We start from the raw sequence: 17,391 nt of genomic DNA, 5'->3' as shown, positions 1-17,391 counted from the left end.
ACAACTCCCTGCAACTTGTACTTTGACACCTAAAGTGGCTGTTTTTTGGTATTTTCTCCTGCAACAACTCCCTGCAACTTGTACTTTGATACCTAAACTGGCCGTTTTTTGGTATTTTCCCCTGCAACAACTCCCTGCAACTTGTACTTTGACACCTAAAGTGGCTGTTTTTTGGTATTTTCTCCTGCAACAACTCCCTGCAACTTGTACTTTGATACCTAAACTGGCTGTTTTTTGGTATTTTCCCCTGCAACAACTCCCTGCAACTTGTACTTTGACACCTAAACTGGCTGTTTTTTGGTATTTTCTCCTGCAACAACTCCCTGCAACTTGTAAAGATCAGGCAGCAGCACAGGACAGCTATGTGCAGACTGGTAACACATACACAGGCAGGGAGGTGGGAGGGGTTTTCCCTGCTACAGCAGAGTTCAGCCTGTCAGTCAGTGCTGTGACCATTTCCTGTGGGAGAATGAAGAGACACTCCCATCTCTCATTTCAGTTTAGCTTCAGAGGAGTGAAGATCTCTCTGCAGCTCTGATATAAAAACGATTTTAGCAGGTAAAATGCATTCAAATCGTTTTTTTTCTGCAAGATTACATAGATTGAAGAAAGATGAATCATATAACTGAATATGAAGGTGATATGAAATGTCTCCTTTAATGGTTAAATGATTCCCTTTTCTCTGTAATAATAAAACAGTACCCGTACTTGATCCCAACTAAGATATAATTACCCCTTATTGGGGGCAGAACAGCCCTATTGGGTTTATTTAATGGTTAAATGATTCCCTTTTCTTTGTAATAATAAAACAGTACCTGTACTTGATCCCAACTAAGATATAATTACCCCTTATTGGGGGCAGAACAGCCCTATTGGGTTTATTTAATGGTTAAATGATTCCCTTTTCTTTGTAATAATAAAACAGTACCTGTACTTGATCCCAACTAAGATATAATTACCCCTTATTGGGGGCAGAACAGCCCTATTGGGTTTATTTAATGGTTAAATGATTCCCTTTTCTCTGTAATAATAAAACAGTACCTGTACTTGATCCCAACTAAGATATAATTACCCCTTATTGGGGCAGAACAGCCCTATTGGGTTTATTTAATGGTTAAATGATTCCCCTTTCTCTGTAATAATAAAACAGTACCTGTACTTGATCCCAACTAAGATATAATTACCCCTTATTGGGGGCAGAACAGCCCTATTGGGTTTATTTAATGGTTAAATGATTCCCTTTTCTCTGTAATAATAAAACAGTACCTGTACTTGATACCAACTAAGATAATTAATCCTTATTAGAGCAAAAACAGTACTATTGGGTTTAATTACTGTTTAAATATTTTTTTAGTAGACTTAGGGGCTGATTTACTAAGACACAAATTCGAATCTGAATTGGAAAAATTCCGACTGGTAAACGAACTTTTTGCGACTTTTCCGTATTTTTTGCGATTTTTTCGTTGCCTTTACGATTTGCGCGAAAAAACGCGAGTTTTTCGTAGCCATTCCGAAAGTTGCGCAAAATCTGGCGATTTTTTCGTAGCGTTAAAACTTGCGTGAAAAGTTGCGTTTTTTTCGTAGCGTTAAAACTTGCGCGAAAAGTCGCGCCTTTTTCGTAGCGTTAAAACTTAAAAGGCGTGACGTTTCGCGCAAGTTTTAGCGCTACGAAAAAATCGAAACTTTTCGCGCAAGTTTTAACGCTACGAAAAAATCGCCAGATTTTGAGCAACTTTCGGAATGGCTACGAAAAACTTGCGTTTTTTCGCGCAAATCGTATTGGTAACGAAAAAGTTGCGCCAATTTTCCAAAAAAATCGCAAAATACCGATCATTACGAAAAAACGCAATTGGACGCATTCGGCCCGTTCGTGGGTTAGTAAATGGCGCGACTTTTCGCACAAGTTTTAACGCTACGAAAAAATCGCAAAAAACCCCAGGTCCGGAGGATTCTGGATAACGGGTCCCATACCTGTACAATACATATACAAAACAATACTGTAATGGCCAAATAGTTCCAAGGTTATGCAGGACAGCAAATAAGTTTTTACCCCAAAACTTATCCTAATTGATATTTTTAAGGTCCCCTAGGCGGGCCAGCCCCACAGTTTCATAATTACTGCTGTGTATATAATAATTATTGTTGTCTATATTATAATTGAAATATCATCCGGACACAACTATATTCCATTACTGATCTGTTTCTTAGGGCCTGATTTATCAGCTATAGAACTGAGGAATTTTCTAGCAGTTCAATATTATCCCCATTCATCAAAATGTTCCTGACTGTCAGGGACGTTTTTACTGACAGGAAAGTTTTTAATGCATTGACACATTAATTAAACCTGATGTCTGTATTAGTTTGTCAGAATGAGTTCTATTTTCCTCTATGGGTTGGTAGTATTTAGAAGTGATGAGCAGCAGAGTGTCACGATTGGCATCCTAAACCCAGAACCAACGGCAAGACATCAAGTCTCAGCTCGCTTTTCTGCCTATAGCCAAGTTGTAGTAAAGGGGAAAGCAGGAGGAAACACCGATGGAGTGGGAACTAGCAGGAGTTCGGTGAGGTAGAATATAAGCAAGGTCTACTGCAGGCAATGGTCAGTCCAGGCACAGTTCAAGCAAGGTCAAAATAACAAGCAATGGCCAATTTAGGCAGAGTTCAAGTAAGGTCAATAAGAGTCAGAGGTCAGTAACAGAAGGCAAAACAAAACACACCTAGGAACTATGGCTATAGATCTACAATGGGCACTGAATAACTGGGCACAGGGGTTTTAATATTTGACTTTTCTCGCCAAAGATGAGGTCAGGCGGGGCGTCATCTTTTGGCACCAATTGGCGCTCACGAGGAAACCACTACTTGTGCGCGCGCCTGGCGAACACAAGAAGACTGCGGGCATCCCTGCTGCTGCCCCACTAGACCACCAGGTAATCTCACACAGTGCTGAATATGATCACTTGTTACAGGTGGAACGGTTTCGGGCAATAATTTTTGAGAGAGGGGTTAAGACCCCCAGCACTCATGGCTGGAGTTCAGGACCTGTAGTGTGTAGTAAGGGGAGCCAAGTCAGCACCTGGGAGTGTTCCCATTTAAGGAGCCCTACGCATGGACCGGGGTGAGTTCCTAAGTGGGATTATCCGGCGGGAGTACCGGGGGTAGCCCAAAGAGAGAGTGTGACTTGAGCCGTCTGTGTGACATCCCCTGAAAGTTCTGCCTGCATCAACAATAAAACAAATTCATCTGGTTCATCATCATAACAGGTGTCTTGGCTGTATGTATACTGAGGATCCTCAAGTGCCTTATAAGCAGCTACCCCAAGGGAGGGCAAGGTACTGGGAGTTGCTGGGAGTCCGGGTCCAAGAAGGACCTCATGGAGTTTTCCCAGGGAGGAGGCCTACCCTGGGTGGAGGCACGCCATTCATTTATATCATACCTGTCCCCCATAAATAAGCGGGGGCTCCGTGCTCCTGTAGCGCCACACTCAGCTGATTGCGTGTTAAATGTACAACAGTAGCCAAAATAGGGTTACATTGCCATTTACATAAATTACCTTTAGCCTCACCCACTGGCTTTTAAAGCACAGCCAGAGCAGCATTCTGATTGGATTCCCAATGCAAACTGTGCCACATATACCCCACATAAGCAGGGTAGATCCAAGTGGATCAATATTTTGTTTGAGGAGAGATGTCCTCATTTGTTTGCAGAGACCACCAAAAGCAGTTGCTCTAACTGTAAATATAGTAAAGATACCTACTGACTTTAAAGTGCTACCATAAGCAGTGCAGTAGAGAAAATAATACCAGTCTTAGCAAAACTAGGCTTCCTTCCCAGAATGTTGTTGCATAAAAATGGGTTTTTAAGTACAGCCAGGGCAGTATGCTGATTGGATTCCAAAATACAGACTGGTTCTCCCTTTATTGGGTCTCATCTGTACAATTCAAAGTTTACCAACAAACAATTATAGAGCAACTGTAGTGGATCCACTAGTAAAGCATTTTGGTTGAGGAGAGAAATCCTCATTCATATGCAAAGCAGAAAGAATTATATATATATATATATTAACCAGGGCTGCCCTGCTTGTAAATGTACAGTAAACCCTATATGTGCCAGACACATAGAACCTACAATTCTGGCACTTTGGCCCTTAAGTAAATCTTTACACAGACTTCTCCTTAAAACAGGAACACAAATCCATCTTTTACTGGAGATACGAGTATTGCAGATGATTAAAATTGTTGTAGAAGTGCAGGTAGGACTAGGGTTGGCACCTCTGCTGGCGTTTGTAACCGGGCAGGGGGCGGGCAGTGACATTATAGGTGGGCGTGACAGGGGTGATCGATTGGTCCAAAAACTGGCCTATCCGTGTGGAAACCGGACAGGTGGCAACCCTAGGTAGGACACATACAGGTAGGATAATTCAGCTGTATCAAGAGAAGATCATTTGGATAAACACAATGTTGAGAGTTGGGATGCAGACCTTCAGCTTATGGGTGTAATAACTTACACCAAAAAAAATACAAAACAGCCAAGTAAGTTTCAAACAACTTTAGGATCACATTCTTAGGCTGATGCCACACAGGGCTGATTTTAGGCCTGTGGATAAACACAGTTATAGAATCAGATCCTATGCTGGCATAATCCTTTCCCCGTGCCTACACTAGGATCCATAGCATCAGGTGAAAATCAGTCCCGTGTGATGCACGAAATGCATAAGGGTATGGTAATTCAGCTCCCACAACCCAGAGACACAGTAAATAAAAAAGCAGTCCTGTGTGATGGTAAAAAAAATTATCACCTTATATAAAAAATGAACCATGAATGAAATTTGAATTTGAAGTGATTTTTGTGGTTTTATCTTTTTTTAAAACCGAAACGAACACAAAAACGGCAACTCTTTTGACTTGTTGCACAAAAAACGTGACTTTTTTGTATTGTCGCACAAAAGCCAGTGTCAAAAAACTCCCCCAAAACCTCTAACGCTACTAAGCAAAGAAATATCTTCCAGCTGTAATAGGGACATCTGCCATTGACTTCTATAAGATCTTGACATATTTTAGCATTTGTGATTGTCATGGTTTTGTTGCATAATAAATTGCAAAAAAAAAAATCGAGTTTTTGCCTACAAGAAACCCGAACCGGAAAAATCGAGCATTAGTAAATATCCACTTAGGTTTTTTTTTTTAACCCCTTATATATTTTTGTATTGTTCTTTATAAACTGTTTTTCCCAGATTGTTTTTTAATAGTTTGCCTTAGCTCGTTCTCTATTAAGTTTTATGAGTTCCTGTCTACGAGCCTAGAGGTTCATTTTCGCTTTAATACAGATTTCATGTCGTAGACTTATACAGCACCGTTTCCCACTTTTGATGTAAGCTGTTTAATAGAATTCTACGTATTTGTGATTTTTATTCTCCATTTTTTTCTAATGGAAGCAAATGAATATGGTTATGCACCAACATAAAAACAAAATAGGAAATGTTTATTTCTGTTTCTCATGAACTAGCCGAAATGTTCCCTGAAAGCAATATTCAGCTTTGCTGCATTATAATTCTAAATTATGTACAAGGGCAGGTAATTGAATGCTGCTCAATTACTAATTTCATGCAATGAGATATACAGACAATTTGTTTGAACAATTCAGCAAAAAGTTTGGTCAAACTTTATAAATTTATGGGGCATATGGAGAACAATTTAAAATGAAAAAACAAACAAATATGTTTTAGGGGGGAAAAAACATTACTCTGATGTATTTGCATTGAATATTTTAATATATAAAGGCTCCTTTACAATGGCTAGGAACCAGATGGGATCAGAATTACACAATTTAACATGCCATAACCAATGGGCTTGCTGCTACTTGTGCTTGTACTTGATCCTACTTTAGAGCAGGGTGGATTAAATTTTTGTACCTAAGCACCTAACACAGTGGTTCTCAACCTTCCTAATGCCGCGACCCTTTAATACAATTCCTCATGTTGTGGTGACCCCCCCAACCATTAAATTATTCCTAAGACCATCAGTCTTAAGTGACCCCTGTGAAAGGGCCATTCAACCCCCAAAGGGGTCCCGACCCACAGGTTGAGAACCGCTGATCTAACTTCTGCCTACATCTGCCTTAGGGCGAAGACACATGGGACGATTAGTTTCCGCAGTGACTTTTCTTCCATAGGGTATAATATAAGTCACTGCTAGTGATGCGTGAATCAAAATTTGCGATTTTTTTTTGTCGCCTGCATCTTTTGTTGTCGCCCGCATCTATTTTTTGTCCCTCGCAGGGTTTTTTTTGTCACCCATGCTTTTTTTTGACGCAACCGCTCCCAATTTGGACGTGGCCACGCCATTTTTTACTCATTTGCACCGTTTTTGGACGCTACCACGTCCTTTTTGATGCGACCGCTCCCAATTTGACGTGACCGTGCCCAATTTGACGCGCAACAAATTTTTCTGCGGCGAATTTTCAAAGAAGTTTTGCGAAACAATTTGTCAATGGCAAAATAAAGAAATTCCCTGCGAATCCATACCTGGTGAAAAAATTTGATCATCACTAGTTACCGTGACTAAACACTCACAAGTTTTCACTGCACAGATTAGTCGCCACAACTTTTTAAAAAGTCGCGGCAACGATTTGCCCGTGTGTCTTTGCCCTTAACCAATTAGTAAGTACGGGGCTATCTTTGCATATAGTCCTTACAGGCACTCAATATGGCACCAGCTGAATCACACACAATAGTAAGGTGTGTCAGTGTATACCTCATGTCCCACATTTATACAAATCTTTACTTTTCCAGTATCTGGGGCTCATTCATTAAATACTGAATGTTTCCCAGAAGTTTGATATTTTCTATGACAGGATTAGGAAGGGGGAAACTGGAAGATGGTGTTAGGGATTATGGGTGTTATAGTTTCCTGAGTTGCTGTGGGTATAGGAGGAGACATAAGGGCCCGCCCTCCCCAGAACATGGAGAAAAGCCATGCCTAGGAAGGACAGCAGGCAGGTCCCTCACTCCTGGGTACAATTGTTTGCAGCCTTTAGCAGCTATCAGATGTTATGAAACTTATTAGTTAAATATTATATAAATGTGATTGTACATTGGCTTACATTTAGCTGTTGTTGGTTTACTGTATGTTGGTTGTTATTTGTGGGATTTAATAAACAAGCTGTGGCCTTTTCACCCAAGACATCATATGTGGTTTGGTTTATTACTTTAAGGAAAGGGGTGGAGCTTGGTGTTGTTGGGTGGGGCTGTCAGATTGATACTGCCCCTGCCACGACTTTTCTAAAAAATGGACAGATTTATCAAACCAATGACAAAGGTGACAACTTGTGTTTGAATGGTTAGATGCCATTCGCATGCAGGGAGAAAGGATTTGGACTATTATTTGTAATAACTCAAACAGTTAAATTTGTAGATGCTGGAAATGTTTGACCAACGAGTAACAATAGTTACTACTTGGTTAAATTTACAAAGGGTTAATACATTTGTTGCGACTGGCCTACTCTGTAACCACTGTTGCTCCCAGCGGCCTTAATAACGGTGTTTATTTTTTAATTCTTGGCTTGGAGAAGTTTTATTTGGATGAAAGCCAAAACAGAACCTCCTGAAGGCTGCCAGTACAGATAGGGGCTACCAATAGCAGCCTTATTTGGCACCCTAGGAACTTTCTTTATGCTTGTGTTGCTCCCCAACTCTTTTTACATTTGAATGTGGCTCACAGGTGGTGATTGGGTGAAATAATTTTCCAGGCATGGATTTGAGGTGAATTTATGCATTTTTGCTGCATACAGATTCGCAGTGAGACAAAAAATTGGCGGCTGCATCAAAAAAAAGTGTTGCGCGAGTTAAAAAATGATGCACATCAAAAACATTTTTTTTTACGTGCACCAATTTTCGTCGTTTCATGGATTTCAACCACACATAACATCGTAATTATCATCTTTGAACTCATTGATAAAAAAATAGAGAATAGAAACAGATGTGCATATAGAAATGTCCTTGGTCCATTTATGCACTACATACATACTGATATATGGGAGAACCCCACATATACATTATTAAGGCATTAATAAAGATGAATGAAGTCAGAACATCGATTCAAGGTTCAGTACTCTTGGCTTTATAATCAAATAATCCAGAAAGATTTCCCTTGACAAAAGCAATTAAATTCTTCCCCAGCAGCAAATTTTGATGAAATACATTCTAAATCATTATTTTTAACTTATAACTATCCTTAGAGAGATAATGTAGAAAAAAACGGAATACTTAAAATAGGCATTTTCAGTGTTTCTCTGATGTTCCACAGAATTAAATAAAATCTCCGTAGTACGCCTTGCCATGCAAAATTCTTAAGCCAAAATACAAACTGTATGTGTAGTTTTCTAATTTATGCAGGATTAACACCAAGGCAACTGCATAACACAAAAAAGTTCCGCTATAATTTATCTGAAGGGTGTTGGGCAGTGTGCCTTTCTTCAGCAGATCCTGAAATGCAGGGGTCCCCAACCTTCTTACTCGTGAGCCACAGTCAAATGTAAAAAGACTTGGAGAGCAACACAAGCACCATAAAAGTTCATGGAGGAGCCAAATAAGGGCTAAGATTGGCTATTAGGGGCCTCTATGCACACTATCAGCTTACAGGGGGCTTTATTTGGTAGGAAATCTTGTTTTTATTCAACTAAAACTTGCCCCCAAGTCAGGAATTCAAAAATAACTCCCTGGTTTGGGGGCACTGAGAGCAACATCCAAGGGATTGGGGAGCAACGTGTTGCCCCAGAGCCACTGGTTGGGGATCACTGCTGTAATGCCTCCAGTGCAGAATAGAAAGAATATGAAGTGGGACTTTATGTGTTTGGTTTAAAGTGAGCCTCCACCAATGTAACTTGAACCAAGGTGTCATTAAAGGCTGTCAGACTAACTGGAACACTGACAAACATAGTTTTTCCTAGATTTATACATATTCAAATAATATGGGTAAGTTTTTCATGATAAGCCATGATAAACCCGATTTCCCAAGTGCGCTTTATGCTCATAGTGTAATCCAACCCCATCTCTCATCTTGTTTCTCTTTGAAGTGACGGATTCTACGACTTGAAGCCCCTTTGTTTTCTTTTTTATATTCCAATTTAATTGAGATATTACAGCATCCAAATTGGGACATCTGTGAACTGCATTTCATGTATGCATAACTTGTAACATAGGTTTGGTTTTCATAACAGCCATACCCAGATTCAAACAGATTCATGTTTTACTGTGTAAAGAACAGAAAACAATTTGTTAGTAACATATACAAGGCAAGGCAAGGATTCTACATCAAAGCGGAGATTATCCAAGACAGGAAAATAATTATAGGGTAAGTTTTTTAATGATTACCCTTGTTTTGCTTATTATCCAGAAAAACCACAGTGCCACATTTTTTCATATGTTCTGTATTATTTAAGAAGGATGTCATGTCTTTTATCAAGTATAACTTGATAACAATTTTATACCATGCCGCCATTAGGAGCTGGAGTAAATTTTATGTTTTAAGGTGGTCAAAGGAATTGATGTGATGATGTATATTAGAATGGTGGTTGGGGATTTAGGTAGCTGTATCACTGTGATCTCGTTACTGTTTGCAAGTACAGGTATCGGACCCCTTATCCGGAAACCCGTTATCCAGAAAGCTCCGAATTATGGAATGCCCGTCTCCCATAGACTCCATTTTAATCAAATAATTCAGAATTTTAAAACTGATTTCCTTTTTCTCCGTAGTACCTTGTAATTGATTCCAACTAAGATATAATTAATCCTTATTGGATGCAAAACAATCCTACTGGGTTTAATTAATGTTTTATTGATTTTTTAGTAGACTTAAGGTATTGAGATCCAAATTACGGAAAGACCCTTTATCTGGAATACCCTTGGTCCCGAGCATTCTGGATAATGGGTCCTATACCTGTACATCAGACCAATATTTTAGACTGGGCAAGATAACCTTAAGTGTGTAAAGGTGCCTCTATCTGTCCTACATCTCCAGTATAGATCATCTCTAGTGATGAGCGAATCTGTCCAATTTCGCAAGAAAATGTGCGAAATAGCGGAAAATTCGTGAAACGTATTTGTTGTGTGATTTTTTTTGTCACCCGCGTCTAATTTTTTGTCGCTCATCACTTATTATCTCTGTACCATCTACCATCTGGGTAGCAATTTATATGAATATTCCTGGTATCTGTTACTGATGGAACATCTGACATTTTTTGTGTTTTCATAGTGGGTGGTGCATAGATTCCTTGGAGAGAAGAGATCTTTAAATAGCAGAATCCATAACTTTACTGTGGAACAAGATAAGACAGAGGTTGTAGGACACTGTGAGCCCAAGGCAGGTGGGGAAATGGTCCCTACAAGCAGAGGCAGACTATCAGTTTCCTTCAGTCTGGGAAATGCTTGTGTAAAAAACAAAAATCAAATATTTTTGAAAGTGCAGTGTTTATGTACCTTTTATTTTTACATAAGCCCAACTGAGTGAACTTATGTAAAAAAGGGTGGTATATTTGCCCTTTAAGAAAATGCAGATGCTAGAAGATTAAGGGGTACAGAATGCATGTTCACCTTGTTGTGCTCCTCACACTGAGTTGCAAATCTGGCACTGGGTGCAGGGTACAATGCTGGCAAGCACAAGGCTATACCCTCTGCACCGTCTATGGCCGGTGTTCCCCAACATGTGAGTCTAAACAATGTGCAAGTGGGGGGACTTATAGGTGCCACAAGATTATGCTTATGTGTCCTGTCCCCCATCTCTCATAAATACAACACTGTCCTTGAAGTCCAAATCTGCACCCACAGACTCTAACAGCAGGGCATGCCAGCTCTCACGTGTTGTTTGCACTTAGCACCCTGCCCCGCTGTCAGTAAATAAGCATTTTTCCAAAAGTAATTTTTTAAAGACGACTTTATGAACTATGAAACAGGTTATTTTATAGCAATTTTTATTTATTATTAATGAAAAAATACATTTATTGATTTTTTTTTACATTTATATAACATTTTACTATTTACCCTTTTTACATCTTTAAAGGGGAACTCCGGCCCCACACAACACAGAAACCCCTAATATACCTATCATGCATTTTGTTCCTTCAAAAAGTATGAATAAATACCATTTTATATACTGAAATCCAGCTGCAAAACAGTTCCTCTCTTTCTGCATCATTTGAAATCCTGGCAGGGGAGGAGGCACTAAAACACTGATGTTACAAATTGTCCACAGTTTACAGACAGCATGCAGGAACTACATAACCCACAATGCATTGCACTGTGATGTTCCTTTCCTTATTGACATCAAGGGGCTGATTTACTAAGACACGAATTCGAATCCGAATTGGAAAAATTCCGATTGGAAAACGAACATTTTGCGACTTTTTCGTATTTTTTGCAATTTTTTCGGCGCCTTTACGACTTTTCGGAAATTGTCGCGACTTTTTCGTTACCAATACGATTTTCGTCAAAAAACGCGAGTTTTTCGTAGCCATTACGATTCGCTTGTATCTTGTCGCAACTTTTTCGTATTGAGCGCTCGTAAGCGGCGGGCGAAACTTTCAGACTTAGCATGATTTTGGAAGCCTCCCATAGGACTCAATGGCACCCTGCAGCTCCAACCCGGCCCAAGGAAAGTCTCCCATAGGACTCAATGGCACTCTGCAGCTCCAACCCTGGCCCAAGGAAAGTCTCCCATAGGGCTCAATGGCACTCTGCAGCTCCAACCTGGCCCAAGGAAAGCCTCCCATAAGGCTCAATGGCACTCTGCAGCTCCAACCCGGCCCAAGGAAAGTCTCCCATAGGGCTCAATGGCACTCTGCAGCTCCAACCTGGCCCAAGGAAAGTCTCCCATAAGGCTCAATGGCACTCTGCAGCTCCAGCCCGGCCCAAGGAAAGTCTCCCATAGGGCTCAATGGCACTCTGCAGCTCCAACCCGGCCCAAGGAAAGTCTCCCATAGGGCTCAATGGCACTCTGCAGCTCCAGCCCGGCCAAGGAAAGTCTCCCATAGGGCTCAATGGCACTCTGCAGCTTCAACCCGGCCCAAGGAAAATCTCCCATAGGGCTCAATGGCACTCTGCAGCTCCAACCCGGCCCAAGGAAAGTCTCCCATAGGGCTCAATGGCACTCTGCAGCTCCAACCCGGCCCAAGGAAAGTCTCCCATAGGGCTCAATGGCACTCTGCAGCTCCAACCCGGCCCAAGGAAAGTCTCCCATAGGGCTCAATGGCACTCTGCAGCTCCAACCCGGCCCAAGGAAAGTCTCCCATAGGGCTCAATGGCACTCTGCAGCTCCAACCCGGCCCAAGGAAAGTCTCCCATAGGGCTCAATGGCACTCTGCAGCTCCAACCCGGCCCAAGGAAAGTCTCCCATAGGGCTCAATGGCACTCTGCAGCTCCAACCCGGCCCAAGGAAAGTCTCCCATAGGGCTCAATGGCACTCTGCAGCTCCAACCCGGCCCAAGGAAAGTCTCCCATAGGGCTCAATGGCACTCTGCAGCTCCAACCCGGCCCAAGGAAAGTCTCCCATAGGGCTCAATGGCACTCTGCAGCTCCAACCCGGCCCAAGGAAAGTCTCCCATAGGGCTCAATGGCACTCTGCAGCTCCAACCCGGCCCAAGGAAAGTCTCCCATAGGGCTCAATGGCACTCTGCAGCTCCAACCCGGCCCAAGGAAAGTCTCCCATAGGGCTCAATGGCACTCTGCAGCTCCAACCCGGCCCAAGGAAAGTCCTCCCATAGGGCTCAATGCACTCTGCAGCTCCAACCCGGCCCAAGGAAAGTCTCCCATAGGGCTCAATGGCACTCTGCAGCTCCAACCCGGCCCAAGGAAAGTCTCCCATAGGGCTCAATGGCACTCTGCAGCTCCAACCCGGCCCAAGGAAAGTCTCCCATAGGGCTCAATGGCACTCTGCAGCTCCAACCCGGCCCAAGGAAAGTCTCCCATAGGGCTCAATGGCACTCTGCAGCTCCAACCCGGCCCAAGGAAAGTCTCCCATAGGGCTCAATGGCACTCTGCAGCTCCAACCCGGCCCAAGGAAAGTCTCCCATAGGGCTCAATGGCATTCTGCAGCTCCAACCCAGCCCAAGGAAAGTCTCCCATAGGGCTCAGTGGCACTCTGCAGCTCCAACCTGGCCCAAGGAAAGTCTCCCATAGGGCTCAATGGCACTCTGCAGCTCCAACCTGGCCCAAGGAAAGTCTCCCATAGGGCTCAATGGCACTCTGCAGCTCCAACCCGGCCCAAGGAAAGTCTCCCATAGGGCTCAATGGCACTCTGCAGCTCCAACCTGGCCCAAGGAAAGTCTCCCATAGGGCTCAATGGCACTCTGCAGCTCCAACCCGGCCCAAGGAAAGTCTCCCATAGGGCTCAATGGCACTCTGCAGCTCCAGCCTGGCCCAAGAAAAGTCACCATACTGAAGCTTGAATGAATCTGAACGCTACGAAAAAATCGCAACATTTTGCGCAACTTTCGGAATGGCTACGAAAAAGGCGCGACTTTTCGCGCAAGTTTTAATACTACGAAAAAATCGCCAGATTTTGCGCAACATTCGGAATGGCAACGAAAAAGTCGCGATAATTTTCCGAAAAATCGCCAAATACCGATCATTACGAAAAAAACGCAATCGGACGCATTCGGCCCGTTCGTGGGTAAGTAAATGTGCCCCCAAGTGTGCAGGGAATTGTGGGATTGGGAGGATTCAGGTTGAAGGCAGGATGAGGGCAGTTGACTATTGTTACTATTGTTACTATTGTTACAGCCAGATCAGCAGGAGAATAGGGGGCAGGGCTTAGAGAACTGTTCCAAATCATATTATTACATTATAAATATTAAAAGGCTGCATATTTTTTAATTGATGTATATTGTAGAGTTGCTTGAAATTATGTTTTAACTTTTTAAGTTGTATTTGGGTGAAGTTCCCCTTTATTATAACTTGATCAACTATTGTTTGCTGTTATTGTGAAAAAAAAGCTGCGGCCTGATGGGCAAATGGCAGACTGACTGTTACCAGTACTGTAACGTGTGTGTCGGTTTCTTCCCTTTTCACTGCAGATTTATGATCGGCATTTCTGTGGCTTCTAGATCTAAATGTCAAATTTACTTTACAGTGTATCTCCATAAATTCCTGCAGGTTATCGGTATCACGCAACCAATTATTAATTGTGTTATTTTTGGCTAACAGTTTAACTCAATGATCTATCATTTGTGCACAAGATGTAATAAAATATTGCAACGCTAATGAAAAGCTAACATTCCTGACAGATCTTTGTTTATTTTGAAATTCACACACGGTTTGCCACTTCTGACCTTGCGAGCGGAATGCAGTCTTTCAACGTGTTTGACCTTGCAGTCATTAAAATTTATTTGCGCACTGGGTCGGCTTCCATATTCATTAGGACGGGAGAGAGATAGATTAAAACATCCTTTTGAAGTGACCAATACATTCATCAACCAATTTCCGCCTTAGTCAACAATCCAGTCTTGCTTAGGGATATTAATTGATTAATTGATACGGAAGGTCTTTTCTTGAAAAAAAATATATATTTTTATACGGAAAATAGATGCTACACTCACATTCTTTGATATACGGGGCTGAAAGGAATAACAGTTTGAGGGCTAAATCTATGAAAAGGGTGATTGTATATTCATGTAAATGTTGTTTTGTAAATGTATGTGCAACTCTGGCTCCTCTTAAAGGAAAACTATACCCTCAGAATGAACACTTAACCAACAGATCTACCGCTCAGGAAGAAATGTGGGAGTAAAGACAGAACTTTGTCCATTCATTTGCTTATGTGACCAAACATGTGTATGTGTGCCCTTGGTTTGTTTGTGTGCGCAGTGAATAATCCTAGGGGGCGGCCCTTACTACTTAAAATAACAATTTTCTATTTAGGATTACCAAATAGCACATACAGGTATGGGATCCGTTATCTAGAACATTCCAAATTACAGAAAGGCAGTCTCTCATATACTCCATTATAAGTAAATACAGGTATGGGATCCAGTATCCAGAAACCTGTTATCCAGAAAGTTCAGAATTCTGGAAAGGCCATCTCCCATAGACTCCATTATAGGTAAATAATTCTAATTTTTGAAAATAATTTCCTTTTTCTCTGTAATGATAAAACAGTACCTGTACTTGATCCCAACTAAGATATAATTACCCCTTATTGGGGGCAGAATAGCCCTATTGGGTTTATTTAATGGTTAAATGATTCCCTTTTCTCTGTAATAATAAAACAGTACCTGTACTTGATCCCAACTAAGATATAATTACCCCTTATTGGGGGCAGAACAGCCCTATTGGGTTTATTTAATGGTTAAATGATTCCCTTTTCTCTGTAATAATAAAACAGTACCTGTACTTGATCCCAACTAAGATATAATTACCCCTTATTGGGGGCAGAACAGCCCTATTGGGTTTATTTAATGGTTAAATGATTCTCTTTTCTCTGTAATAATAAAACAGTACCTGTACTTGATCCCAACTAAGATATAATTACCCCTTATTGGGGGCAGAACAGCCCTATTGGGTTTATTTCATGGTTAAATTATTCCCTTTTCTCTGTAATAATAAAACAGTACCTTGTACTTGATCCCAACTAAGATATAATTAATCCTTATTGGAAGCAAAACAGTCCTATTGGGTTTATTCAATATTTAAATGTTTTTTTTTTTTAGCAGATTTAAAGTATTGAGATCCAAATTACTGAAAGATCCTTTATCCGGAAAACCTCAGCATTCTGGATAACAGGTCCCATACCTGTAATACTAAAAAAGTATATTTTTATTAAAACTGTTTATTTAGATGAAGCCAGGTTTTACATTTGAGTTGTTTATGCAATATATTTTATAGAGACCTACACTGTTCAGTGGTATAGTTTTCCTTTAATGTACTGAATTGCTGGGAATGAGCAAATGTTGTTTTTGGGCTTTGAGGTCAAAATAAAATGTCATTATTTTCAGATCATTTATATGTATTCGCTAGTACTGGGCGAAAAAATTAGCCCGGCATGGATTTGCGTCGAATTTCCGTGTTTTGCCTTTGGCAGATTTTTCCGTCAAACGGACGTCAAAATTTGCCTCGGAAAAATTTGGCGTGCATTCAAAAATTGACGGCCGCGTCAAAAGAATTGTTGCACTTCAAACTAATTATCGCACGTCAAAAAGAATTTTCTCTCACCAAAAGAATTGTCTCGTGTGTCAAAAGAATTGTCTTGCGCCAAAAGAATTGTCTCTCTCATCAAAAGAATTGTCTCTCGCATCAAAAAAATTGTCTCTCTCATCAAAAGAATAGTTGCACGATAAATTTTTTTGCCGTTTCACGAATCTTTTGAAAATTCAATTTTTTCGGCAAAGAAAAGCGGGACAGATTCACTCATCACTAGTATGCACAGTTATTGATGGTAAGAAAGTTGATCATTCAACCCTTTACAGTTTTAAAAGGAATGTGTCACTATCCCTACTCTCCTTAAAGCACTGTCAGAGATTGACATAGTTTAGTAATTGGTAAGCTGGGGGGGACCGGGGGCACTTCCATTTGAAAAGATGGAGCAATACTAGGGTTAACATAGGCACAGTATCATATTGCTGTAAAAATCTGAAATGTGTCACTGTTGCCCCCTTTCCCAGAGGTTGTCATCATTGGACCTTTTCAAGCACATCCAATTTATGTCCCTTCAACTTTGATTAACAAAAATAAACCTCAGGAGTAGCTAGAAATGATATGTATGCAGTAGTTTGCATAATATCTGTAATACAGAGATAATACTACTTCATTAGCACTGGCTTCTTGAGTTGCCTTTTCTTTTAAAGTTCTGTGCAAGTCACATGATCCATTCAAGGACGTGTGTTGCGCAGTCATGTGATCAGTTAGCAAATCTACGTTCCACAAATCTCTGCTCATACACAGATATATAGCAAGAAGATTCTAGATCATTATCTCTCCTGCTATTTGCCAAGCTGCATTGTTAGCTATAATTAAAGTTGATGGCTCATGATAACCAAAATTCCTTTTGGGATATTAATTGTTCATCTATAATTTTGGGAGGCTGGATGCTAAACTGTTCATCATGAAAGGATAACACACTGAATACACAGCTAAATCCCATTTGAGTCAGTATTGTGTGATTGATGGTTATACAAACTGGCATCAGATCACAGATCACATGAGAGAGAGAGAGAGAGATAGGGAGAGAGAGAGACAGAGATAGGGAGAGGTTATGAAAAGAATGGATTTGTTATAGAAGGGTGTCTTTAAAAACATATTAGTATACATCTCATTTGAAAAAGCTTATACCTTGATCAAGTTCAACCAACTGTACAAATAACTCTAATAAATCTATAACTCTATAAATACAACATTATTTAGATTGAATG

The sequence above is a fragment of the Xenopus tropicalis genome, chromosome 2 (assembly GCF_000004195.4).
Source record: "Xenopus tropicalis strain Nigerian chromosome 2, UCB_Xtro_10.0, whole genome shotgun sequence".
Classification (NCBI taxonomy): Eukaryota; Metazoa; Chordata; class Amphibia; order Anura; family Pipidae; genus Xenopus; species Xenopus tropicalis.
The sequence above is the reverse complement of the archived record's forward strand: the minus strand, read 5'-3'. Positions refer to the sequence as shown.